At 43.7% G+C, this 26,721-nt stretch overlaps 1 protein-coding gene across 4 annotated transcripts in view; it reads left to right on the forward strand.

Moving 5' to 3' along the window:
- Positions 1 to 26,721, forward strand: part of FYN (FYN proto-oncogene, Src family tyrosine kinase) — a 150,155-nt gene that overhangs the window by 45,983 nt on the left and 77,451 nt on the right. For all 4 annotated transcript variants that reach the window (XM_068404295.1, XM_068404735.1, XM_068404827.1 and 1 more), the window contains exon 2: positions 21,448 to 21,518. The gene's annotated coding sequence lies outside the window, so the exon portion shown is untranslated. The remainder of the gene's footprint in view (positions 1 to 21,447; positions 21,519 to 26,721) is intronic.

The raw sequence follows: 26,721 nt of genomic DNA on the forward strand, positions 1-26,721 counted from the left end.
ATTCTACATCTGCTAGCAGAAAAAAATAGAACTTGTCAAAGTTCATCTGTGAAGGCACTTTATTGTGACTTACTGAATGTAAAGGGCTAGTAGATTAATTCAGTCATTCAGAGTCTAAAGAGGCTAATATTTCAGTTTGCCCAGAAACCTCACTCTTTTAAGTCTGAAGCTCCAACAAAGGTTATTTGCTGTGTTGTGTATATACAAGTAAGTACGGGAGACTCGATAGGACTATCTGTGCAAGATGTGTCAGCTGGAGCATTGCTGTATTCATCTTCAGTGCCAGGAAACTCCAATTACTCTTTGGTCAAACAAACTTTTTATTCATTGAGGTGCAGTTGTTTGCCAGAGCTATTTGCAACCATGTGGCAGAGGAGGCACAATTAATACATTGTAAAAACGAATATTTTTTTTTAGTGGCGTATGCTACAGAGATGTAATGGAGCCACGCTGGCAGTGAGCTGAGGAGCGGTGCAGGGCGACAGGGAGGATTTGCCAGATCGTAGCAGAGCGCTTGAAATTCTCCAGCCGGCAGGAAGGAAAAAGTGTGCACGAGGGAGCCCGTGGGAACTGTATTTTGGTTCAGCAGCGTCCGTTAGTATTGTCAAACTGCCTGTCTCAAACTGTTAAGACTGATAAACTGCCAGTAATTATCATGTAGAAAATTAGCAGCTGCCAAGACCATCATGCACATCACATGTGTTGGTTGGATTGGTTTGAAATTACTTTGCTTTTAAAAAAAAAAAAAAAAAAAAAGAAAAAATTCCTGAGCCTGCATCTGCTCCAAGAATAGCATTGAGTTTTAACACATGACAGTTGGTGCTGGCAGTAGTTATTTTTGTTGTTCAGCGTAGGCTTGAGGGATGCTTTCTTGGAGTGCATCACTGCCGCTGTTTACCTTTTGGGTAACAGGGCTACTGAGACCTCTGGATATTTGCAGCAAATCTAAATAAATAACTGAAGCTAGTGGGATCTCCCTTTCCTTTCCTTCCTTGCCTATTATACTGGGCAGAGAGAGAATTAAAAATACCGGTTGCCAGAAGGAAAACTTTCTTATTTTGCGGTTGATTTCCAGCCACTGTAAAGAAACAGATTCAGAGTGGAAGGGCTGAGCAGGGTGGGGCAAAAGCTTAGAAGCAGCTTTGGCTGCACATCACCATTGCTTCATCTCCTCCCAACCCTCCCAAACAGCCTATACGTAGAAACCGTGGCTTGAGGCAGAGTAAGTGTCATCCATTTCCTCCTGAAGGAATCTGAATGCAGCTGTGACCAAGAGCTAGGGATGATATGGACACAACTCTATCACACAGCCGTTGCTGGGAAAGGAGATGGGGGTGGTGAAAAGGCTGTGTAGAAGTTTGCATGATGTTTTTCATCCAGAGGTTTGTGATTTGGTCAGGCATCAATGAATAAGTTGGTGCAAAGTCTCCGAGTCAATGATCTGTGAGTCTGAAGGGCTCCAAGTCTGAGTTGTCAGGCAGCCCAAGAAAATATCACTTACCTTTTAGCTTACATTTTAGTGTGTGTACCTTTCTACTTATATTGAGTGCAAGGGTGTAAAATCTTCAAGTGCTCTCTGATTTTCCCTCTAGGCTGTGGTTCAAGACAGGTCTTCTGGGGCAACATAGCCAATCTCCAAAGTTCCTGCTCACGCTCACTCTTCTGCATGGCTTACCCATTGCTGTTTCAGAATTTAAAACAGAACATTTTGGAGTGATTGATTTTAAACCCCAGTCTCGCTGGGACACAGTGGTCAGCGCAGTGTAACCAACAGGCACATCAGTTGAACTGAGGTAGCAAAGGATTGCAGCCTTGGGCACCTAAGGGATGGGAACAGCTCAGGGTTTTATTTTGTCAGCACTCCCAGTTTGTATTGGATCTACACCTTCATAATAAGTTAATATAACTCTTTGTGGAATACAGAAGAAGAAATTACTCTTTTCAAATAATATTTCAAGAGCTGTGAAGCAAGATGCTTGCTTATGACTTGGACAGTACCGGATATGTCATGAGAAGAAAAGGAAAACATATTACATTTCATTATTTTGTCCATGTGAACACTTTACTGTATCTAATTCTGTTAGTCTAAAATTATAAACAAATTTACGCTGATATAATCTGATTTTCATTACAGACACCAAATGCTATTATGTCAGGCAACAAATTGGCTTAAGATAATTCTGTCCTTAGAAAATAAAGTTGTAATCAGCATATTTATAGTTTAATAAAGTCTCATGATATGTGTATACCCTATAGCTTTTAGAGCTTTATTTTCAGTTCAGGGTTCCCATTAGTCTAATTTAGGTTTATTGGTACAGTCATTAGATTGAAGATATGCCTTTTTTTTAACCAACAAAGAGTGTCAGTGTGCGATACTGGAAGAAGCAGTACGAGGGAACCAATTATGAGGGATTTTATTGCAAAGCTGTTGATGGATGAGATTTAGGGGCAAGGGTATGCAGTGAGAGCCTGCATTTTATCTAGAGTTTGGAAGGGGCAGGGGACAGTGAGAATATTTAGGGACCCTACTGGAAAGAATAAGCTTGTTTTAGTCTGAAATAAAGCTTTTGCCAAAATGTAAAAACTTTTTGTAGACCAAAAATCTTTTTTTTTCTTTCTTTCTTTTTTTCCCCACTAGTCAGGTTTAAACTGTAATCTCTGAGCAGTGTGGTGCAGTTTTTTTGCCAGGTAGCTCTGGTCTCGAGCTTTAAAAGCCCAGCAGCAGCACTCCCCCAGGTATGGATGTAGAGAATTAATTGCATCTTATTTGTGGAAATACTTTAGCAAAAGAAAAGAGGGAGAGCTAAGTGGAAATCTTTCTTAAGTGGTTCGTCTGTTTGCACATGTGTGTTTTAGTTTCTCATTTATTTGTTTATCTACTTCTTTTGTAGAAAGAATGAACTTGCTCTGTTTTGCTTTTTTTTCAAAACGACTTTTTGTTTTATTAAGAAAAGTCACATGCCTGCAGTTTGCTCAGCTTCTTGTCTGAGCAAACTTGTAGAAATAATTTATTAAGCTTGGATAGTATGTGAACTGTGGATCTGGGTCATTTGTAACAAGTAGGTGAGATTCTGTGTGATGATTTTGCAAATGTGATGAGGTGTGTGTACAGGGCTGCGGGGTTCTAGCTGGCTGGCTGTGTGTGATCAGGATTAAAGTACGTATACTTTTATCTCAGAGAGCGTATGAAATGTGGGGATATGTGAACATGCTCTGGTTTGGGATCTTCTAAAGGGCTGGGTGAGGAGAGACCAGGATCTCTCCCTCCTGGTTTGTCCCCGTGCTGTTTCAAGGAACTGTAGTCTTCCTTAGGTATACTCATTTCAAAGGTGGCTAAGAGCCTGTAATTAAACATGTGTGGCCTGAGGAGCCTGGGAAGAGCAGGCTGTCTCGGTTATGTGTGTCTGTCAGCAGGACAGCACAGCTCGGAGCAGCGAGCGATGGGCCGTGGCACAGGCAGCTCTTTCACTGCTCCTGCCCAGCTCAGGGGGCTGGGGAACAGTGGTGCGACTCGGCGCAGGGGCTCAAACCATGAGTGACCTTTTGTGCCGACAGCACAGGGAGACCTTATCTCCTGTATTACTGGAGGTGGCAGGGTGTATTGTCGGGGAGCAGCTTCCCTGTCCCCGTGCCCCCCTTCACCCATGCTTTTAGAGCAAAGAGAGGATTTCTCCACTTAGAAAGCTGCGTTTCACGAGGACAGGAACCAAGAGGCAGTTCATTTCTATGGAGAGTTGCTATAAATAGCTTGCTCTGTTAACATAAATTCTTTCATTAAGTGAATCCTACAAACAGGGTTTTGTTCCAAGCCTACAAAATGCTTTGTATGCCCTTGTCACTTTGTACGTGCTTGTTCGGATGCCGGCACTTTCCCCCTCAAAATGGGAGGTAAGCCTGACACTTGCGGGGTGACACTGCTCCATTGATGGAGCGAGGGAGTCAGCCTTCATAAAAAGACCTTTTATGGCTTTAATTTTTTACATCATTGATACCAAAAGGACCACTGGGCATTTTTAAGGCAAGTAGGGCAGAACTTGCTGAAGTCCACGCTCACCGGTGTTTAAACCTTCAACTAGGCTGCAATGTTTTCTACTGCCCTGCTCTCTACTAATGCTTACAGTCGGTCTGGGTCAGAAGCTGTAGTTACTGCAAGCCTTGAAAGCTTCGCAGGGCTTTTAGGACACTTCTAATTGCTCCGCTGTGAATCCTAGAGTGAGAAAGAGCTTGCCCAGGAGGAAAAAGTCTTCTGCTACCGCTAGAGCAGTGGAAACTCTACGGGCATAAATGGTCCCAGCTGTATGATACACATCTGTCATTCTGCAGAACTGTGACATTTGTTCTTCTTCCTTTTACATAGTCCTGGTAATGGAAGTCCTCTCCTTTGGGAGAAGATTTTCTGTTTCTGTTTAAACCCGTTTCTGTACTTGACTATCTGATGCTCAGTCCACATCCCTTCCCCCTCTTCGCATGAAATGGCAGCCAGTGAACTGTTGACATTTTAACAGAGCTGAAAGATGTGACCCAGAGGTGTCTGTCTGGAAAAGGGAAGTGATTTGGAATTCAGGCAGTTGATAAAACACACGTGTTTATGAGGAAGCATGCTCTCTCCTACTGTCTGTGCTTTTTTTTAAATGCATCTGTCTGCTTATGGAGGCTGTACTGTTTTCACTCCCCACACGCATGTATGACAAGGTCAAATACAATTCCCTTTCTTGATACCCTTTGCTACGTGAGGTGCTTCAAAGTACTTGCTATAGCTGTATGTCCACGTACGTGGGTTAAAAGTGGAGTAAACAGTGGCTGGGCGTGTATATAACATGGGGAAAGGAAGCGCAGACCAAATAAACTGGTGGTTGTCCATGATCAATACTGTGGTGCATGGAGAGATGGTCGTGTTGATGTGGCAGGTAGTGTTTCTGCATAGGCTGTCCAGCCACAGTGCCAGTGGCTTTGTGGGACTGTCATAGTCCCAAATTCTGTTGACACTTTGCCATTAGATGGAAGAATATATGTGTGAGAAATGAACTTGAAGATTTTGGTGTGTATAGTTTGGTTTTAAAATGTGACTATTGATTTCATAGAATCACAGAATGGTTAAGGGTTGGAAGGGACCTCTGGAGATCATCTAGTCCAACCCGCTGCTAAAGCAGGTTCACCTAGAGCATGTTGCACAGGGTTGTGTCCAGCCGGGTTTTGAATATCTCCAGAGAAGGAGACTCCACAACCTCTCTGGTCAGCCTGTTCCAGTGCTCTGTCACCCTCAAAGTAAAGAAGTTCCTCCTCATATTCAGATGGAACTTCCCATGTTTCAGCTTGTGCCCATTGCCCCTTGTCCTGTCACTAGGCACCACTGAGAAGAGTCTGGCCCCCTCCTCTTGACACCCACCCCTGAGGTATTTGTAAGTGTTGATAAGATCCCCTCTCAGTCTTCTCTTCTCCAAGCTGAACAGACCCCGCTCTCTCAGCCTCTCCTCATAAGAGAGATGCTCCAGTCCTCTGATCATCTTTGTAGCCCTTCACTGGACTCTCTCCAGTAATTCCTTATCTTTCTTGAACTGGGGGGCCCAGAACTGCACACAGTACTCCAGATGTGGCCTCACCAGGGCCATGTAGAGGGGCAGGATAACCTCCCTTGACCTGTTGGCCGCACTCTTCCTAATGCACCCCAGGATACCATTGGCCTTCCTGGCCACAAGGGCACATTGCTGGCTCATGTTGAACTTGTTGTCCACCAGAACACCCAGGTCCTTCTCTGCAGAGCTGCTCTCCAGTAGAACAGCCCCCAACCTGTACCGGTGCATGGGGTTGTTCCTCCCAAGGTGCAGGACTCTACACTTGCCTTTGTTGAACTTCATGAGGTTCCTCTCCGCCCAGCTCTCCCGCCTGTCCAGGTCTCGCTGAATGGCAGCACAGCCTTCTGGTGTATTGGCCACCCCTCCCAGTTTTGTGTCATCAGCAAATTTGCTGAGTGTACACTCTGTTCCTTCATCCAGGTCATTGATGAATAAGTTAAACAGGACCAGGCCCAGTACTGACCCCTGGGAAACACCACTAGCCACAGACCTCCGACTAGACTGAGCACTGCTGATCACAACCCTCTGGGCTCTGTCATTCAGCCAGTTCTCGATCCACCTCACTGTGCACTCATCTAAGCCACACTTCTTGAGCTTTCCTATGAGGATGTTATGGGAGACAGTGTCAAAAGCCTTGCCTAAGTCAAGGTAGATAACATCCACTGCTCTCCCCTCATCAACCCAGCCAGTCATATCGTCATAGAAGGCTATCAGATTGGTCAAGCATGATTTCCTCTTGGTGAATCCATGTTGACTACTTCTGATGACCTTCTCCACATGCTTAGAGATGGCATCCAGAATGAGCTGCTCCATCACCTTTCCAGGGATGGAGGTGAGGCTGACCAGCCTGTAGTTGCCTGCGTCCTCCTTCTTACCTTTTTTAAAGACTGGAGTGACATTGGCCTTCCTCCAGTCCTCAGGAACCTCTCCATGACCTTTCAAAGATGATAGAGTGGCTGGGCAATAACATCTGCCAGTTCCCTCAGCACTCGTGGGTGCATCCCGTCGGGGCCCATAGATATGTGGGTGTCCAGTTTGTCTAAATGATCTCTAACTTGATCCTCCTCAACTAAGGGAAAGTCTTCCTTTCTCCAGACTTTCTCTTGTACCTCCAGGGTCTGGGATTCTTGAGGGCTGGCCTTAGTAGTAAAGACTGTGGCAAAGAAGGCATTCAGTAACTCTGCCTTCTCTGTATCCTCTGTCACCAGGGCACCCTCCTCATTCAGCAGCGGGCCCACATTTTCCCTAGTCTTCCTTTTGCTGCTGATGTATTTGAAGAAGCCCTTCTTGTTGTCTTTGATGTCCCTTGCCAGATTTAATTCCAAGCGGGCCTTGGCCTTCCTTGTCGCCTCCCTGCATACTCTGACAACCTTCCTACATTCCTCCCAAGTAGCCTGTTCCTTTTTCCACATTCCGTAGGCTTCCTTCTTCCATTTCAGTTTTGTCAGAAGCTCTTTGCTCATCCATGCAGGTCTCCTGCTCCCTTTGCTTGATTTCTTACTCATAAGGATGCACGGATCTTGAGCTTGGAGGAAGTGATGTTTGAATATTGACCAGCTCTCATGGACGCCCCTGCCCTCTAGAGCCCTAACCCATGGGATACCTCCAAGGAGGTCCTTGAAGAGGCCAAAGTCAGCTCTCCTGAAGTCCAGGGTTGTGGTCCTACTTATTGCCCTGCTTCCTCCACGCAGAATCCTGAACTCCACCATCTCATGGTCGCTACAACGCAGGCTACTCCCAACTTTCACGTCTCCAATGAGACCTTCGTTATTCGTCAACACAAGGTCTAGCAGAGCACCTCTCCGCATTGGCTCCTCCACCACCTGTGTCAAAAAGTTGTTGTCAACGCTCTGTAGGAACCTCCTGGACTGTGGGTGCCTAGCTTTGTTGTCTTTCCAGCAGATATTGGGGTGATTGAAGTCTCCCATGAGAACTAGGGCCTGCAATCGCGAGGCTACTTCCAGCTGTCTGTAGAAGGCCTCATCTACTTCCTCTTCCTGATCAGGTGGCCTGTAGTAAACCCCCACAACAGTGTCACCCATGTTAGCCTGCCCCTTAATTCTTACCCGTAGGCCCTCTACTCGTTCTTCATCCTTCCCTAGGCTCAGCTCGATACATTCCTGTTGCTCTCTCACATAAAGGGCAACTCCACCTCCTCGCTTTGCTGACCTGTCCTTCCTAAAAAGTACGTAGCCATCCATGACAGCATTCCAGTCATGAAGGCTATCCCACCGTGTCTCTGTAATTGCAATGAGATCATGGCCCTGCGACCTCACATAGATCTCCAGTTCTTCCTGTTTATTCCCCATGCTGCATGCATTGGTATACAAGCATTTCAGAGAGGTAGCCAAGCATGCAGGTTTCCCAGGAGAGGTGCAAGAGGATCTGTGATATCTATAGATACCCTTGAGGCGGCTGGCCTTCTTGTTCCTATCTTGGGAGGCAGCTAAGGAACCTTTCTCCCTGCTCTGATTGGCCTGGCTTATTCCCCCAATAGAGGCAATGGGATGAGCATTATCAGCCTCGACCCCTCCCCCTAAGTCCTTCAGTTTAAAGCCCGCCTCACCAAGCTGGCCAGCCTGCTGCCAAAGATTCCCTTGCCTCTTTCAGGTAGGTGGATCTCATCCCTCCCTAACAGGTTATAGTTGTCAAAGAGTGTCCCATTGTCATAAGAGCCAAAACCCTCATGATAGCACCAACCATGAAACCAAGAGTTGATTTCCATCACACATCTATTTATGGTGATAAATATACGTGATTTAATGGTTCCCTTAGCTGTCGCTGATGATGTTTGCTGTTGAAATCTTCACAACTGGCCCTTACAGTGGCTTCCAGATTGTGCAAATGGTTTTTGGAGGAGAAATGAATTAGCTTGTTTGCATACTCAAAATAAAAATAAAAAAAAGTCTTGCCTCTTTGTGGCTCTCAGGCACACATCCCTCTTTTTTTCCATAGGATTGTTATGGATATGCACTTCCAGGGATTGTACCATCAGCCTGTACCATTCATACATTTCGCAGAGCTCATAATCGAATGCGTTCGCGGCTGCAAGTGGCACACGTGCTGCTCTGAATGCTCCTTCTCAGATGTCGCCTGCTTCTGGTAACCCACATTCTGCAGCTGGAGGCTGCGCTCCGAGCGCTGCATGAATGGCGCGTCTTGTGTTCCAGCGAGGCGGAGTGAGCTCGATTCTAGGTCAAAATCAAACGTGACATTTCCTAAATGTGCGAGTCCAAACTAGTTACAGAACTAAAAAGCGGAGCCTGTGAGTGCTTTCTGTGTGTCATTTCTCAGTGATTTATGGTCTATTTTATTGGGGCGGAGGGGAGGTTGAGTGTGCTCCCTGTAATAAGCCTGGTTACACCTGCAAAACTGTGAGTAGGGAGAAAATAAACCAGTGCTACCTCATCACTTAGGGGTATAAAAGGCTTACCTGTACAGTACTGAAAATCCACTTTTCTTGTTCCAGGGTGAGGGTACCCTGTTTATGGCCAGTAGCCTAGATAAGACGTGCCAGCACAGCTCCTCAAATCTGCAGCCTGCTCCTCCCTGCTCCGCTCTTCTTCCCCAAGGTCCTCGCAGCACAGCAAGAGCAGGCAGTGACCCAGATGTGCTGCTCTGAAAGTGCCATTTGTTTCCAGCACTCGGTGTGCTGGCAAATTTGACACATAGCTACACACACATCCATCACTGGACCAAAATACACAGCCCTGGTACTGTAAGGGGTGTTGTATCAGCTAAGAGACTGCTGACAGGGCCAGTAGCTGCTCACACGTCCCGTGAGGTGTGTGAGCGCGTGGGACACCTGCCCTCCAAACACGGAGGGATTTGTCAAGCTGCAGGATGCGGAAGCTGGCTACAACAATAATTTTTAAATTTTTTTTTTGATGGCTTAAACTTTCCAAGGTGTTAACAGGCATTTTGCTACTGCGTGTTTTGTTACCTGTCATGCTATGAAAAAGGAATAAGGGGAAAGACCTTTTTCCACTTCTTTTTTTGGCAGGGAGTTCAGGTCTGTGTTCTTTCTCTTCTCCTGTTCTCCTGAAGTGGGAGTTGGCCTCTTCTCCCAGGCAACTAGCGATAGGACAAGAGGACACAGCCTCAAGCTTCGCCAGGGGAGGTTCAGGTTGGACATTAGGAAGAATTTCTTTTCAGAAAGGGTCATTAGACATTGGAATGGGCTGCCCAGGGAGGTGGTGGAGTCACCATGTCTGGATGTGCTTAAGAAAAGACTGGACATGGCACTTAGTGCCATGGTCTAGTTGACAGGGTGGTGTCAGGGCAATGGTTGGACTCAATGATCCCCGAGGTCTCTTCCAACCTGGTTGATTCTGTGATTCTGTGACTACAACTTTATTTCAGGTTCCTTTGCCTACAGATAGAACCATTACATGTATATATGTAAATACGTATTTATATACAAAAACATATATATAAAAATCATCATAGAGTCATAGATATGTAGATATGCGTATATATGATTCTTAGGACTGGAACATAAAACTAGTCCTCTCTCCCCTTGTCTAAGCTATCATCTCAATTAGTCTTTCTTCACTTCTTTGTGGATACCAAGCCATCAAGTCTCATTCAGCATGGCTAAACAGATATCCATTGATACATCCCTTCGTCCCTCCACCTGCAGCTCTCACCGTTATCTCCCACCTCTGTTGCCATGATCAACACCAGTGTCCCTCAGTCAGGCCAAAATCTGTCCATCTCCCTGTTCCCTCTGTCTTTACTCCAAGATCAGCAGATTCTTCCTGCGTAATGTCTCTTAAGAAAGGCCCTGTGCTATCCAAACCACACAGTTAAAATGCACATCTAAGCACTCATTTGATGTCTTGAATTACTGCAACATCCTTTCCTCTGGCCTCGTCAAATTATAATTCCATCTATCCAGAATTCTTTGCAAAAGGAATTTGTCCCTCTTCCTCATTATTTAACAGTGTAACCTCCCCTATGCGTTCCTCTACTGGTTCCTTCGTTATTCAGCACAAGGTGCCCACCTTCATCACCAAAGCCCCTCGCTCCCTCCCTAATTCCCATCCGTCAGCCAGCTCCGAGAGGGCGTCTTTCTCCTCCAGCCACCCGTGACGCCTGTCTCTCCAGCACACACGGGTTGCTTTCTAACAAGTAGTTACATGTTTTCTGCTGACCTAACCCACCCCATCAATGTTGGCAGGACTACTTTCATCTTGTCCTTTAGGTCCCTCCTTTAAAATCCTCCTTTTTTCTGGGATTCAGGCAATGCAGAGTCCCTGCCTGAGGCAGCTCACCACCCATCTCTGGTTTCAGAGTACAGCACTTGTACAAATAGTAAGCACTCGTTGGAGGAATTTTAGACCTTATTGAAATTAAGGCCTTAACCAGCATCTTCTGTCATTGCAGGCTTTTAAAAATAGGCTCGACATGCACGGTAATAGCAGCATTGTAACCATGGCAATGCAAGGAAGGCAGGGTTTGCAGGCAAGGATCTCCTATTAGACCAACTGGCGTGGCTGAGGGCTGGACCAGGGCGACGCGGGCATGAGGTTTCGGGCTCAGAAAGGGACTCAGAGCCCCAAAGCATATCTGTTTTCCCTCAGCTGGGTCAGGTGGCCTAATAAAAAGAAGAGCATAAATGTACTCGATCCTGCCTTGAGCGGTGAAGGAGCCTAGATGGTCATTAAAGGTCCCTTTCCATCCTGTGGCTCAGTTTTAACAGGGGGAGCTGGCTTCTCTTCGTGCTGTGCATTCAACCATATGCTGATCTTCTGCTGGTACCAACAGAAAGTCTCTGAATATCAAGAAACCAGAATATCGTCATTAAGGATCTGCTCGGAGGATGTGAGAGTAATATATTGCTCTTTGAGCAGAGGCTGACTTTGTGCAGCAATAAAACACGAATATTAAACAGGAAGCCAATGACACTTCTGAAACATGCCGGAGACAGTAATCCAGATGCTGTTCGGGGATATAGTATAGCCCTTAAGCCTTACATTTATGCTATGCTTTTTTTTAATACTATATCTGCATAGCTGAGGGCGGGGAGGGGGGACACAGCAAGAGACAAAACAGATTTTTAGCCTCGTTTCCTGAGGAAGTGGGGGTTAGGCTGTTAGCTCAGCGTGTCTGCGCGCCAGTCCTCCCCTTTATAACTTTGCAGGCTGTCTCACCAGGGAGGGGGCTTCAGGGGCAGCATCAGGCTTCCCCGTCCTTTCTCTGATGCATTAGCTGCTGCGAGGAGGTGGGCTGGGTGTGGGGTGGCAGGGGCAGGGTGCCGCAGGCACCCCCGGAGCAGCTGGCTGGCGGCTGCAGCAAGGCTTGCCCAGCAGATGTGGCCGGGTACCGGGCACCCGAGGGTGTGGGGGAACCAGGAGCACTGGGATGCAGCCCCGGAGGGACTCGCATTGTAAATTTAGCATCACGAGCCCAAACAAGCTGGAAATCCAGTTTCATTAGTTCCACCGCTCAGGCATTTGCTTAATCTTGAAAAACAAAAGACAAAAAAAGTAGGGGAGGGGAGTTATACTGAATAGTAATGACATTTTAAATCCATAGAATCTTTCAGCAAAATAAATGCTTTTGTGTGGCTTTTGTATTGCAAAGAGGTTTATATTAATGTATCGCAATCCTGGAATTACACGAACGTTGTGTTTATTCTGGTTCACGCCGGGACACTTGCTTTCTAAGGGGAGACCTGATGTATTTAAGGGCAGCGTGAAAGAATAAAGACTTGATCTCACGCTTGAGGCCGAAGCATTATGTCACTGCAAAATCTTTTTGTTTGTACTTCTGGTGCGTTGTCCTGAGAATTTAATTTCCTGTTTTTCATTATGGGAGGGTCTTTTTTGGAAGCCACTAGAGAGCAGGGTTTTTTTTGGGAAGTAAACTGTCAAAATACAGTGACTTTTTTGGGTGGTTCTTTTTTTTTTCTTTCCTGGATATAGAACTCACCAACATGAAATCTCATCACGAAAATAAGTAAATAAATAATCAATGAAGTAGCATGAGAGACAGCCCTCTGTTTTTCACTTTTCCCCACCCTCAGCCCATCAATGATTTTTCCTAGGTTTTGCAATGATGCTTCTCAGATTTAAAGCTCTTATCCCCTTCCGCTTTGTGTTGTATGACAATCAAGGACCTTATCTATTTGCTTTACACAACTTGTCTCGCTATAAAAAAAATAAACCAGAAAGTCACGTTTTCTGTTGTTCCATTTCCAGTACTCTTGTTTATTTTGAAACTTCCAGAAAGAGATAAAAACAGCTTAGGAAAAATGCTCTCCAGAGCAATCCTTTAAAGAGCAACAAACAAACATCGCAGATCGGTCCTCAAGGCTGTGCTTCCTTTCTGGGGAGGGAGGGAGGTGGAGAGAGAGGATGTTTTCTTCTTAGCTTTGCTCTAATCATCCGATTTGGGATTTGATAAGCTCCACAAGTCTGAAACTGCTGCCTCCTCCCGTCATCCCCCTTCCTGCCTCTTAGAAGATTAAAGTGAACATGGCAAAAAGGAAACAGTTTATTTTCAGCTCGTTGTAGTTAATAGTTTACAGTGCAGCATTTTCATTGTTTGTGTTTTAATCATGTTGCTATATTCTTTTCTTACACTGTTTACTTTTCCCTTTACAGGCTTTCTTTGATACAGAAATAGGTTTACAAATAGCACACTTTTGCAAAATTTCAGCCTCTTTTCAACATCTTTATATTTCACATCAGGAAATGCAACCATGTGTCAGTGGCATAGCTTCTGCAAAGACACGCTTTGCCTCCCCTTCCCAGTTCATGGGGCAAGATTGCAGACTGTGCCACACTTTCATCTTACTCCCAGACAATTTTGGGATTACAGTAGTTAGGAAAACCAAATGTACAAAATATGGAGTGATTAATGCATTAAAGTATTACATGTACAAGATATAAATATTATTTGACAAAGTTCAAACTAGCTAAATCTATGAATTGACAGAACTACAAGAAGTTCTTAGTAATACACTGTTCCCTTTTCACCCCCAATTTGTCCTAAGAATATAGGATATATGCTGAATTCTTTAAAAGTTTAAAGCCTGGAAGTAAACTGGCCATGACTTGAGACCGTTTCTTCCCATGTGTGTATTTTGTATGATTTCTTGCACAATTGGAATGGCTGACGTTGTCGGTACTAGAGTATTGCAACATCATTAGAATCATAAATCATTTTGGTTGGAAAGGACCTTTAAGATCAAGTCCAACCATTAACCTAGCACTGCCAAGTCCACCACTAAACCATGTCCCTAAGTACCACATCTACACGTCTTAAATACCTCCAGGGATGGTGACTCCACCACTTCCCTGGGCAGCCTGTTCCACTGCTTGACAACCCATTCAGTGAAGAATTTTTTCCTGATATCCAATCTAAACCTCCCCTAGTGCAACTTGAGGCCATTTCCTCGTGTACTATCGCTTGTTACCTGGGAGAAGAGACCGACACCCACAGCCACACCTATATATTAGCATATATATTCTATATATATCGTATATGGATGTGTTCATTTCCATTGTATGGCATATAACATGCTTAATTAAAACCCTGGACACTGATTAAAGCACAAAAATTATTGCATAAGTAAGATTCTCTCTTAAGGGGGAGGGGAAAAATTGTTTATGAAAGCAATTGTTTATAAAAACAAAATTTTGTCTATAAAAACCTAGATTTACATTGCAATGTATTTGCCCTTCTAAATGGCCTTTAGTGCTTCTGCAGAGAGTTTATAAATATGCTGTTTAGCCAGTTTCTGCTAAAGGTACTTTAGGGTCAATCCTGTATCTTCAGAAGAAAAACATTTTCTTCTTTGAGACAAACTGCAAAATCAATTATTAAAACAAAAGCTTCTAAAATCTTACATTATGCTTGGTTTTTTTTTCCTTGCTATCTTTTTTAACTTCCATAATGATGTGAGTGCTTATTTCTGGCCGTAGAAGCTGTTCACTGATGCCACTGGGATATTAGGCAGCTAAGGATGTGCAGGCTGAGGGTGCGGGAGAGGGACACAGTGCTGCCTCCAGCCACGGCGTCCCTGCCTGTGCCCTCCCTCAGCTCCAGGAGTGCCCAGCAGTGTTCCTAGGAGCCAGCTCAGAGGGTTGGAGAGCGCAAGCTATTTTTAGGGCTATGGGCTCCATTCATTTATTTTAAAAAAAAATTGTTTGCGTCATAGTACTTCTCATTTTTCTGCAAAGAGAAATGTGAACAGTCTTCCCGCAATCAATGAAGTAATTTTTCTACTGTTTTGAGAACTAAAGCATGTTGCTGCAATCACGTGTTCCTCATATATGAATAACATTCTCAGTCTTAAGTGCATGCTCGGTGTTGAGCTTGCTAATAGCTTCCCCCATTGATTGCTCAGCCCTCGTGATTGCCAACGGCTGCCTGACACAGGGTCAGGCAGTTCCAGCGGGGTGGCCGAGGTATGCGGTACACACGCTGGCTTTCGGCTTATAGAGAGATACACACTCACTTCTCTCCCAGGCGGTGCGGGTGGTGAGGGATGCCACAGATTGTGGGATCTTATCAGAGCGATTTCAAAAGGTGGGATTTAGGAACAAGCCGTGAGTGCCGTTGCATTTGTTCTTCTGTCGCTGGTACCCTGACAGTGTTGTGCTTCACTTGCTCACCATAACTGCTATCTGTCCCACTATGTATTTCTTAACATTTTGACATCTTCTGATCCATTGCATCTACCTCTGCTACCTCTCTATGCATCCACACGCTCTACCTGCACTGGCACTCTCCATGCTGGAGTGTTTGGTTAGATGGTGCCTTGATGTTTTCAGATCCCAGCTCCTTTTATGCTTTCATCTCTCTTCTGTGTTACAATGCAAGTTGATGCCTGGAAAAGCAGCTGTGAATGTAAAGATTTAGTTTAGTTTATCTTGCTTGAAAGTTCAGAGGGGAAAAAGGTACTATTATCACCGACATTGAGCTGACAATATCAAGGGGCTTAAACTGCCTGTGGGGGTGAAGCATCCTAGGGAGCAGGAGAGCAAGCAGCGTGCTTCGGCAGGGCTGGAAGCCACAGGACACACAGGACGTGGGGACCAGCTGACAGCAGCACATCTGCTAAAGATAAGTCAATAAATCTGATGTGTGAGGAGATTAAAGTGGCACAGAAAAGAAGCAGTTCAGCTTATGATCTTTAACAGTTTGTGGATTTTTTTCTCTTCGTAGCTCCATTTATAAAAGTTGAAAAAGTTCAAGCAAAGCTTCTGTATTTTCCTGATGTTTTTCTCCCGTGTTTCCTGTTTCTTAGGACTTGTTGCTGCTGCAACAGTGACTTCGCATCTGAGGTCCTCCTGCTCCGAATGGAAAGGGCAGCAGTTTGAAAGATGTGCTTTCAGACAGCCACAAGTTCGATGATAGTGCAGACAAACATTTTTGTTTTGAAACTACTAATCTCCTTTGGGACTCCTTTAAGAGGGGGACCTAGTTATCCTTATTTACATCCTGCAACTGCATGAAGCTTTCAAGTAACTGTTTTAGAAATCCAGTGAGTTTCACATGAAAAAATGCAGGGTGCTTGTCCTGTAGCCACTGTCCTCTTCCCAAGTTTTGGCACTGTTGCACGGGAGGAGGAACCACCGGAATAGTAGCATTTAGTCTAAGTAGAGTCTTCTAATGGTATTACGGGTTTTTTCCCTCTGCTGCTGTCCAGGGTTGTGTCTGTCCTCGTTGCAAGAGTTGCTTCCTCTGGGAGCTCCCTTTTTCTGCTGCTCAGCTCTTCCCCCGCTGCTGATGACCAGGCTTTTTCATATCATGTGCCTGCTATCTGGGACCCTCACTTAGCAAGGGGTAGTTTCAGGATAACAGGAAGGCTTCTGTCTCTGTCTAAGAGCAAGCCTATAAGCTTCCCTTAAACTTTTAACGTTTCATTGTTGGAAAGCTTTCAGATGTTCACAGGATAAGGGGTCTTTATATGTAATCTGGCATTGCACAGTAAAAGATTGCTTTATGTAAGTTAAGATGTGCAGTTCCTTTATAAACTGGCCATATAAAGTCAGTATGCAGGAGGTGATTGTTTTTCTGAAAACAGAAAAACTGTTTCAGGCAAAAAAAAAACTGTTCAGGCAAAACTGAACACGCACACCTGCATACACGTGTTCAAACACCAGTGTCAGCAGCCTCCCAGGTAACAGAGTCCTCAACCTGTCTGCAAAGGGTGACTCAAGACTCTGTTACTGTAGGGCCATAGTAACTTACTACTGAAAAATACTTTCTGGACTATTTCATGGCCCAAAAGCTATGTAATATGATGTGTTGTAAAATAAGCACAAATGACATTAGAACATATGACAAAGGAAGGCTATTGCTCTGCAGACTATCAACACTTTCTCCAGCTCATTTACAGGTTATACATCCTGACCTAGATATGTTCATTTGTAAACTGTTCTCCAACCTGAAAACCTTCTTCTTCCCATTTTTTGCCAAGTAAAATAGCAGCCCAAGAACCAGGGATGCCTGCTTCTACTTGAGGTTTGAAAAAACAGCAGCAGAAGCATGTTATTAATAGAAAACTGACAGATGCTTATCACTGTGTAGATTTTCTTCTGTGTTTGAGTATCATAAACTGAATTGCATCAACTAGCATTTGAAAAGTATTTGAGACTAATTATGACTTCAGCCAGCCACTTCCTCCACCTGGGTGAAGCTCGCATGAACTGCAACAACTGCAACATATACCAAACCAGAATCCTCCGTGTAACTGTTTTTATGCTTTAAATCGTGTTTTTATCTGTTTCAGATGGTGTGTAAATTGTCACCGAACAATTTTTGCTCTAAAGAAAAATAAGAGGGTTTTGTGGGTTCTTGTCTAGGATTCTTCACAGTGGACTTGATCCAAAGATCCTTGAAGTCGGTGGATGTTAATGGATTTGGGAGTGCAGGCTTGAAAAAACAGTAGTTACTATGTCTCCTGGCAGTGATTTCTCTTTTGCCAGTGGTAATAAACTTAATTCTGATCCCAGTATGAACTGACAAAAACATATCTGGAAGCTGATGAGAATAAGCAAGGGTTGTCTCATGAAGCAGGCAATGTCATGAAACTGAACACGTGAATGATGCGTCGTTATGCTACTCACCGTATTCTGTTTCACAAAATACTTTTTTTCTTCACAAAAATAAAGTAATTTTTACACAAGGCTACATAAAAACACTGCTGGTGTATGTGCAACCCGGGGGTGGTGGGGGGGGGGTATGCTTTTTTGGTAAAAAATTCCAATTTGTTGAAGCTGGTGCTGCTTACAGGAAAAGGCTGTTCCTGACAGATAATAAGCCTGATTATTTCCCAAGAGTGTTTTGTTTTTCTTTAAAGTTTCACATCAAGTCTTTTTGAGCTTCAGAGCAACTTTTCATGTCTGTTGGTGTGCTAAGTATTTTACCGTGTCTTACCATTTAGGAGGAGATGCTTGGACAGCTTTCATTTGGACACCGCTTTCATATTGGCAGTGACATGTGTGTCACAGTTTGGGGTGACCCTGTTGTAAATGTTTTGGCCTGGGATGGGTAGCAAGTTGCAGCTACTTACGGGAAGCTGATGTTGCTTAAATGTAATACTATTCATTTGATTGTCCTCTAAAACTTCCTTATTCTGTATTTGATTTTAGATGGCAAGCAGAAGGGGAGTTCAATGTGATTTTTTTCAGAAAAGGTTTTCGTTCTCAACACTTTTCCTTCGCCTGCAACTTCTCCTCTTCCTTCCCTGCTCTTCCCCTGGCTGGGGTAACAAGTAAACTGAAATTTTTACTATATGCCATTCAGTTGGTGCCAGCAGCCTGTTGGATATTAGGGTATGCCGTTGTACACTTAGAGCCAACTCTTCATAATGGAAGCAAATAAAAATCTTTTACTGTAGATGCCTTCTGTTAAAAGAACTATTTGTGAAAATAGACTTATCCAAAAGAGCACCTTTCACTGAACAGGCAGATGGCTACCTCCAGGTTTTCATTTTTCCCAAGCACAGAAACTTGGGAAGGCAAGCTCTCTTACATTAGTAATTCCGGTCAGACAAACCTTTTGTCGCCTCTTCTATTTATTGTATGATTGCAAAAGAAGCCAAAATTGGTGTGCCTCAAAGCCTATATTAATTTATTTTGCATTTCCTGTGCTGTGTTCTCCAAAGTCAGCAAAGCTTTTCTGAAAAGTGCTGGTCAGAATTTGGAGATAAGTAACGTTATCCAAAGCCTTCAAGAAAAAGGAATATTCCTCCTACATGCTTAGGGAGAATGAAAATCATTAAGGCTAAACCGAGTTCTGTACCGACTCCAGACTGAACAAAGAGTGAATAATCTTTGTTTTTTTTCTGCAAGCCATGTCCAGCCCCCGCCCCTAATTATGCAGCAAAAAATGTTCCCTTCCCTTCTCCCTCCCTGCCCCGCTCTAGCCCCAAATACCTCATCTTCTTTGTAGCCAGAGAGACAGGGCACATTTTGCATCATCTGAAATGAAGCAAAAAGCATCCTCTGGAAAAGTTTCAAGCTTTCTACCTCCCACCCCCAAAGTTTAAAGGATCTTGCAAGGCTAGAGATGTGTTAAATTGTGTGTCTGCCTCAGTTTTAACTAGACACCCCTTTGCTTAGCCCTCTTGCTAGTTTTTGTCGTGCATGGTCTCAAGGGAGGGCTTGAACTAGAGTCCTTTAGCATATATTAAGGCAGCTGCCTGCAATCCAGTACCCTAACAGTGGAGTTTTACTGTTGGTTGAAACTAGCACTGCAGCCAAGTAAGCGGACCTGCCATTCCCCAGATCCTACATCTGCCTGTCCATCCTCTCCGCTCTTTTTCCCTAGTGCCAGCAAAAGCTTTTTTCTTTTGCAGTTATTTTGCAAAAACTGGGCTAAAGAATTCACCCAGTTCATTTTAATCCCGGTTGCTCCCTCAGCCCCATTTGCTGCACAGGCATTTGTGCTGGCGTGAGGGAGGAAGGGAGGGAGCGCGGCTGGGGCCGCATCCAGAAGCTCTGCACCAGCGCCGGGGAGGGCTCAGCCCCTTTTGGCAGTGGTGCCAGCCCCTGTCTTTCAAGTATTCACAGGACCGGCAACGTGGGGTACGAGTTTGCCTTATTTGTCACTTCTCTGGGGAAATTATTAAATCAGTCTCTTGGTGTAGAAGAAAATAATGAGCTAATGCGGAGTCGAGGTGCTATTGGATTGTTTCGGACCTGGCTTGTCTCTTAAGCTCCTAACTTTTCTGCATGCAGATGTTATCCAATTAGTTTGGAGGCAGAAGCAGAGCTTCTAGACTTGATTTTTTCTTTCCAGGCCAAATGCCTGGAAGCTAGGGAGGCAAATGGATGGCACTTGAATAATAACCACCTTCCCCAAGTTTGAGCAAAGCAGTTAAGACCCATCTTCTTTTCAGTGATTTCACAAATTCTGTCAAGCTGTACAAAAGGTGTTGGGGGAGGGGGGGATTTGTTTTTTTTTTCTTTATTCCTTGATATGCCCAGGTTTTTTTCTCAACCACTAAACAAAGACAGCAAGCAGAGAAGAAGACACTTTAGTTTGTAGTTTTGTGATTAAAAATGTCCGTTCCTAAAATCTTTTGCAACAACCTCTTATGATTTGTAATGATTCTTTTTTTTTTCCTTCTCTCCCTGCCTTGAACTTTCCACCCAAAATAAAGTCTCAGCCTTATGAGATAAGAGGTCTGCTTACTAGTTGAGATTTAGAGCAGTGTAATCTAGTTGCCATGTTTTAAGGAAGATTTATTTGCTTATTCCTTAATAGAAATTTTATTTTCGTAGCTACTTTTCATGCAACGATGACCAGTAAAAGTAACTTGACCTAAGAAGTCATTCCCCCTTCCTTTCCTGCGCATGCCTACAGCATCCTTCAGGAGAGGGGCTGGTGCAAATATCTGCTGCTTCTGCAGCTGAGACAGGTTTCCGCAATCAATAATGCAGGGCTCCAAGTCATCTGTGTATAGCTGTAAAGTTACTCATCCAGCAGTAATTTCACTGATGACTCTCTTGTGGAAAATTCAGCCATGTACTTGGAGGGGAGTGGGAGTTTAAAGCAGTTCAAGATTCAGTCTGGTTTGGACACCTGGGCACTGAAATGCGTGTCCTTCTCCGTTTTCTGTACAGTTACCGCTCCCAAACCTGAATGCCAGCAGAATCAGAGCTCCTCCATCTTCTAGGAATTTACAAACTAAACGTTTTAACATCATTGTTAGTCTGCACTCCATGAGTTGTTCTTTCAAAGATTTCGCCTCAAGGAAAAATAAGGAGTAGCTGTCATTTGAAATTTACTCAGGATTGGCAAAACGATGGCATTTGTCACTTCTGCTCTCCATCTTCTTCAAAATGGCCCTAGTGTGTGTCAAACTGAATATTGCGTTGACTTACTTCTTCTCCCTCTTTGTTCTTCTAGACAATGCTGAGTAATTAATATAGTCTAAAAAATGTAGTGTGGCACAAACCCTTTTTTTTTCTTTGCGTAGTTTTCAAACAAGGAGGCTGTCGAGAGCTGTACATGCATCATATTTAAAAAACAGTTTGCTAAAGCAAAATCACTGGGTTGACCAATGTTTTTAGGGCTGGATCTAAAATAATTGGCACACTTGCTGTCTGCTGCTGCGTGTTTCATGTTGTTGACCTTGTCTCCCTGAAGTCTGAATAGCTGTCGTGTCAGTGACAGTGATGTGTCTGAGCAGTCTGAGAGAGTCTTGCAGTTATTTTAATATTTTGCATAATACTGGGGGAATTTAATAATTAGTTGTGAAGGTTCAAATCCAATTACCTCCTTCCCTAAATGAGGAAAAATGGTGGAATTTTGATGATAAATGCTAGCAGAGTGAGAAAGAAGTGTAACATAATTTGTGGTGTTCCAGTCACTAATTTTTTCTTTCCCTTTCTCTCTTATTTTACAGGGCATGTTTTCGAGCCATTTTTGAGGAAATGTGGTGAACGTAAACTTGCTCTGCTTGGGGGGGAAATTCTGGTAAGTGGTGCTGTCTTGATCAATTTTGATTTTCAATGGGAATTTCAGAAAGGTTGTTTTAGCTTTTTTCAGGTTTTTTTTTTTAGCTGACGGGAAATACAGAGGCATAGTTGATTATATGTGTTTTTCTTCCTCTGGTATGGAGACTCGCAGTATGAGAAGCATTGACAGAAAACAGCATGCTAGGCCTCAGGGCGAGGAATGTAGTTTCATTTGCTCCAGTGGCATCTGCTTATTGTGTTTGTAGCTGTTATATTCTGCTGAAGAGTGGTTGAGCTAAAACCTAGAGTAGAAGAAACACAAAGGCCTAATTTAAAAACAAGAGGAACAAAAAAGCATGCTAGTGGGATAAAAATTCAGGAGCAAAAATAATGTAGAGGGAGCACAAAGTGGTGGGGTGTCCAGTCACTCTGAAGTCTTTCCACCCATTCCCAGAACGTCTGACTGGTACACTTGCCACACGGAGCTAGGATGATTTGCTTATGCCTGAGAGATAAGGAGGTAGTTAATGCTCCTGTATGCTATACCAGTTTTCCTATTCCTCCTTTCCATCCCACATGACAAGCTTTGCTGCTTCTCTGGCTGTTCTGTATGCAACACTTCCAGAGGCACCAGCTTCCTACAGACTTCTGGTCCTACAGGCACTATGGAAATATGTCATGTCCTGTGATGTGTCTGTGCTGCTGAGCTGCGCTGCAGTGAGGAGAAGGAGGCAGAGAATGGGAGGTAATTAGTCACATGCCCCAACTGGAGGGAAGTAATCCTGAGAAAACTCTTCTAACCTGCAAAAAAGCAGCAGATCTGGAGCAGTTTGTAGACTCATCTTGCTTTTCCCTCTAGGAGACTGTCAATATATACAGTTCTGGCTGGTGCCAATTGATCCCCATCACCCTTGCAAAAAAATGCCAGCAGAAGATTGTGTCCCTTCTTTCCCTTGGCCAAGCAGGGTATTGGAGTGGTATTTTTTCTTCAGCCAGCATGTGCAGATTGCAGATGAAAACTGGCTTGTTCTCCACTGGCAGAAGACTTCAGAGTCAGATAGCCTGCAGAGTAGAAAACTGAAAATCAAAGACTGGCTCTGTGAGAACACTTGTTCTTTTCTGCCATTTAAAAAAAAAACAGATGTTGTTACGTCTTACAGAAAGATCTGGATTAGCTAGCAGATGTTCAAATGTAGATCGTTTAGCCTTCTGCAGAATGTATAGTCCTAAACATAAGAAAAGATAAGATAACCAAGATCAGAATTTTACAAAGAAGTTGGCCAAACGCACAAAAAGTCCTGTACAACAGTACCTGGGTAAACCCTGCTGTAGCTCATTCTTTTAAGCAATTTTCTCTCTGCAGTTTGGCTTTTCTGACAATTGGGCATGTTGTAAGCTTACACCTATATCCATATACTGGGAAATACAAACAACAATTCTTTAATTAGAATTTAGCTGTAGGGCCAAAGATGACCCACAGACCAGCAGCATGAGCTCTTTAGTCCATGAGATTTTGTGCTGACTTCTGTTACTGCAAAAGATGATAGGATATATAATCTAGTTTTCTTTTTGGTGGTAGTAATGAAACTTTGATCCTAAAAGTTGTCCAGTGTCCTTACAGATTGGCTGATCTTTGTGTGGGGTGTGACAAAGCTATGATACTCACAGGTCAAGGAGTAGAGTCATAATTCAGAAATAGTGATGCCGTGTAACACCAAGGGAAAAAAGTTTATCAGCAGACCTGGTAGTCAGATTGTTGTGTTTTAATTTTCCTTCAAAGATGCATCAGCTGAGACCAGCCTAGTCTCCATGGCTGGCCTTAATAAAAGAGCATAGTTCAAGAGCAGCAAGAGGAAAGAGACAGAAGCAGCATGTTTCTTAGAATCATAGAATAATTTTGCTTGGAATAAACTGCCAGATGTTATCTTGTCCAAACCCCCACTTGAAATAGGTTCTATTAGGTCAGGCTGCTCAGGGCCTTGATTTTCAATATTCAACTGGATGCCAAGGGTGGAAACTCTACAGCCTCTCTGGGCACCTGTTCCCATGTCTGACCATCCTCAGAGTGAAAAAGTTCTTCCTTGTTGCTTCTCATTGATGTTGCTCACTGTCAATCAATGCAGACTTTGCATCTTCTCTGCCTGTGAGAGAAGAGTCTTGGAGAAGACCCCAAAATCAGTGAAGCTGCTTCTTGTAGCTCCAAGGAAATGTGGTGTCATACAGATGCAGTAAACTTGTTAGCGGGGGGAAAAGAAAAACACCATCTGGTTCACAGAGGTTCTACTTGGGCAATGTTTTCTCAACCTATAGTTCATGTTCAGACTTGGAGAGCATGGCTGCTTGACTTGGTTGAATCTCAGAACTTGGGAGAAGTTAACTGGCAAAGTGATGCTTCTGAAAACTACCTGTTTTCCTGACTTGCTTAGAGATATAAGCCAAAGAAAAGAGACACTTCTCATTGCTGGTTTGTAAACATCCTGGAATTTTTTTGAGCCAGTCTGGAGCTGAGTTTGTACCACTCCATGCTCCAGGATTTTGCCCTAGAATTTAATATTGTTTTCCTGGAGCCATTATAATGTGTAAACAAACTCTGCAAATTTTACTTGTTTTCACAGCTGTTCCTTCCCCTCTTCCCACCTCAAACTGTTTGCAAAATCTTATTTTGAGGTAGAATAATCAGGAACCTTGAGTTTCTCATCTGTAAGGATCTCTGAAATATCTCTGACCCCACTGTAGGTTTGCCTGAGGAATTCCAAATTCCCAGAGAGTTTAAAAATAATTACAAAAAATATAAGACAAGGAAACAGTTTTGCCCAGTCTCTGTCCCTAACGCACTGAATCCAAGAAGGACTGGGCATCAAGAGAACGTTTTGAATTTATCTTGACATAGCAGCTGAGCTCAGAGGCTCAGCGGTTATTTATTCATCTTGTATCAAAATCCTAGAAAAGGTCATGCAGCCTCCAGATCAAAAATTCATAGTGGTTTTAGGAGCTGATTAGAGGAGTATACTTGAATGCTGGGAGGGAAATCTTGGCTGAATTTAAAACTCCCTCAGCTAAGCTGATGATATCTTTCTGAGCAATGTGAAAGAGACCTCTTTTGATGAGATTTCTGTAAAGCAGCCTCGTGGATGTCAAAGCAGATATTTGTGTGGCACTACAGGTTTGACCTGTCTTGCGTTGAGCATAGCGTTCAGCAGGCAGTCATGGAACGGCCATCCCTCCGCATCAGATAATTACCTGACTGCAAGGAGTCCCAAGAAGCATGGCTGATGTAGGACAGAAAACCTTGGTGTGATCTGTGGGGTTCTTTTTCCCTAGTCAGACTTCTCTTTGCCAGTCCAGACTCCCCTTGAAACTCTTGCCTTTCATAAGAGTTTTTTATATTTCTAACCATGACTTATGCTGTACAGTATAGTGTTCTGTCCCTGTCCATCTAGACCCTGTAGTTGGTTACAGCCATCAAGATCAGAGGAGAATCAAGCTGTGAAGTGAACAGAGTGGCTGCTGTATTGTAAACCTGACCTGCATCTTCCTGCGCCGGGTGTGCCACTGTGTGCTCATCCTTTTCCTAGAGATTTCCTCTTCCCAGGAAAGCTGTGAATGCTTCAAACACAGGCCTTGGAGCTGAATGTATACCTCAGGGCCTGGATGTCCACTGCTCTTTTCAGTCTGAATTTAGGCATGGGTACCTCCCCAAGTTCAGGGCTTTTTTTTGTTTCAGCTGAAATCTGAGATGCTGTGCTCCTATCTGCACACTTCTCCGTAGATTAGGAGCAACTGCACATCTTAAACAGTGATTTCAGTTATTCCTGGTTGCTCAGCTATATCGTGGAAAATTTAGATTTCAGCTGCCAAGACACTCATCTGGTGTTTTGTTTTGGGTCTTTTTTTTGCCATTAGGGACAGTCACATTTTTCTTCTCTCTTCACTTTAAACAAATAAAAATCTAGCAGGCAGTGCCTGCTTTGATTTTTAGAAATTATATAAAAACAGATTTTCAATATCTTTATGCATATTAAATTTGTTTGCCTTTAGAAAGATCATGAAGTCTTGTGCATTCCTGGGTGTCGATTCTATATTCTATGACACAGTTATTTACATCCTTGATGTCTACCAAAAATGCTATTGAATTTTTCTTGGTGATTCTTCTTCTTATGTCAGGTTTCTGACATAAAGTATTATAGCGCAGCTATGAATTATCTGCAAAGAGCTTGGAATATGCGCTCTGACTGCAAAAATAACCCACTGTAACTTTTGCTTTATTACCTGTATTCTGCCATGCACACAAGAGGCTTTGCCAGAATCATTAGCTGTTTTCTGTAATTAGGGCTGACCTGGTGCGTTTTGGTCCTATTTCTGGTAGCTTTTCATTTTCCAGAGTCATTAATTTGGGCAGTGATGCACCTCATAATATGCTTCTGTGGCATATCTTCGTTATCTCTTCCTATGGGCTGAAGATTATCATGCATCCTTAGGAACGAAAGTGTGTGGAAATGCTTGAGCATTTTAAAATATTTTGGGGTTTACCAAGATTTGCTACACTATGCTTGTAATTTCTTCAATTTTAGTCTGTTTCTTTTCTTCCAGTCGAGCGTATGGAAGAGATGTGCATGTTGGTGCTGCTGGGTGTGGTAAATGTTACATCTGGTCCATAAGACTTCTAAGGAATGCAGATTGTCCCCTGCCCAGAACTGCAAGTCTCCAGTCCCGACCAGATTGGGTTTAGTCTGCTCTCTTAAGAGACGTGAAGCATTGTTATACTTGTGTTCAGGTTATTAAATCAGATAACCCTACACAGGGAGGTTACATTCCAGTCTCCTGCAGAAGAGATCTTTTTGTCTTAGTCTCTGTCATTTTCCCAAGTGTTTTCCTACATCTCACTGGTAATCCATTTAGTGTAGCTTTTATTTTTTCTTTTTTTTTTTCCCCTGAGGTTGAGGTGATCCAATTGTTGAAATTGCTCAGCAAAAAAAGAGCTGGTCTGTGGGCCATCCATCTGGATGTCCCTCTTGCTGTAGCCACTGGAGAAGAAATAGGGAAGGACAGACATGACAGCAGATGGAGCAGAGCACTACATGCAGCTGTTCCTCCCAGCTTTCTTAGCTGGCTCAATGGCAGAGATGTTTGCAGTGGACCATGATGTTACAGCAGCTTGAAGATCCAGGACAGAATTTTGCAAGTGGTAAATTGGTTGCTTTTTTAAATCTAGATAGCAAGCC

This window comes from Nyctibius grandis, chromosome 1 (assembly GCF_013368605.1).
Source record: "Nyctibius grandis isolate bNycGra1 chromosome 1, bNycGra1.pri, whole genome shotgun sequence".
Classification (NCBI taxonomy): Eukaryota; Metazoa; Chordata; class Aves; order Nyctibiiformes; family Nyctibiidae; genus Nyctibius; species Nyctibius grandis.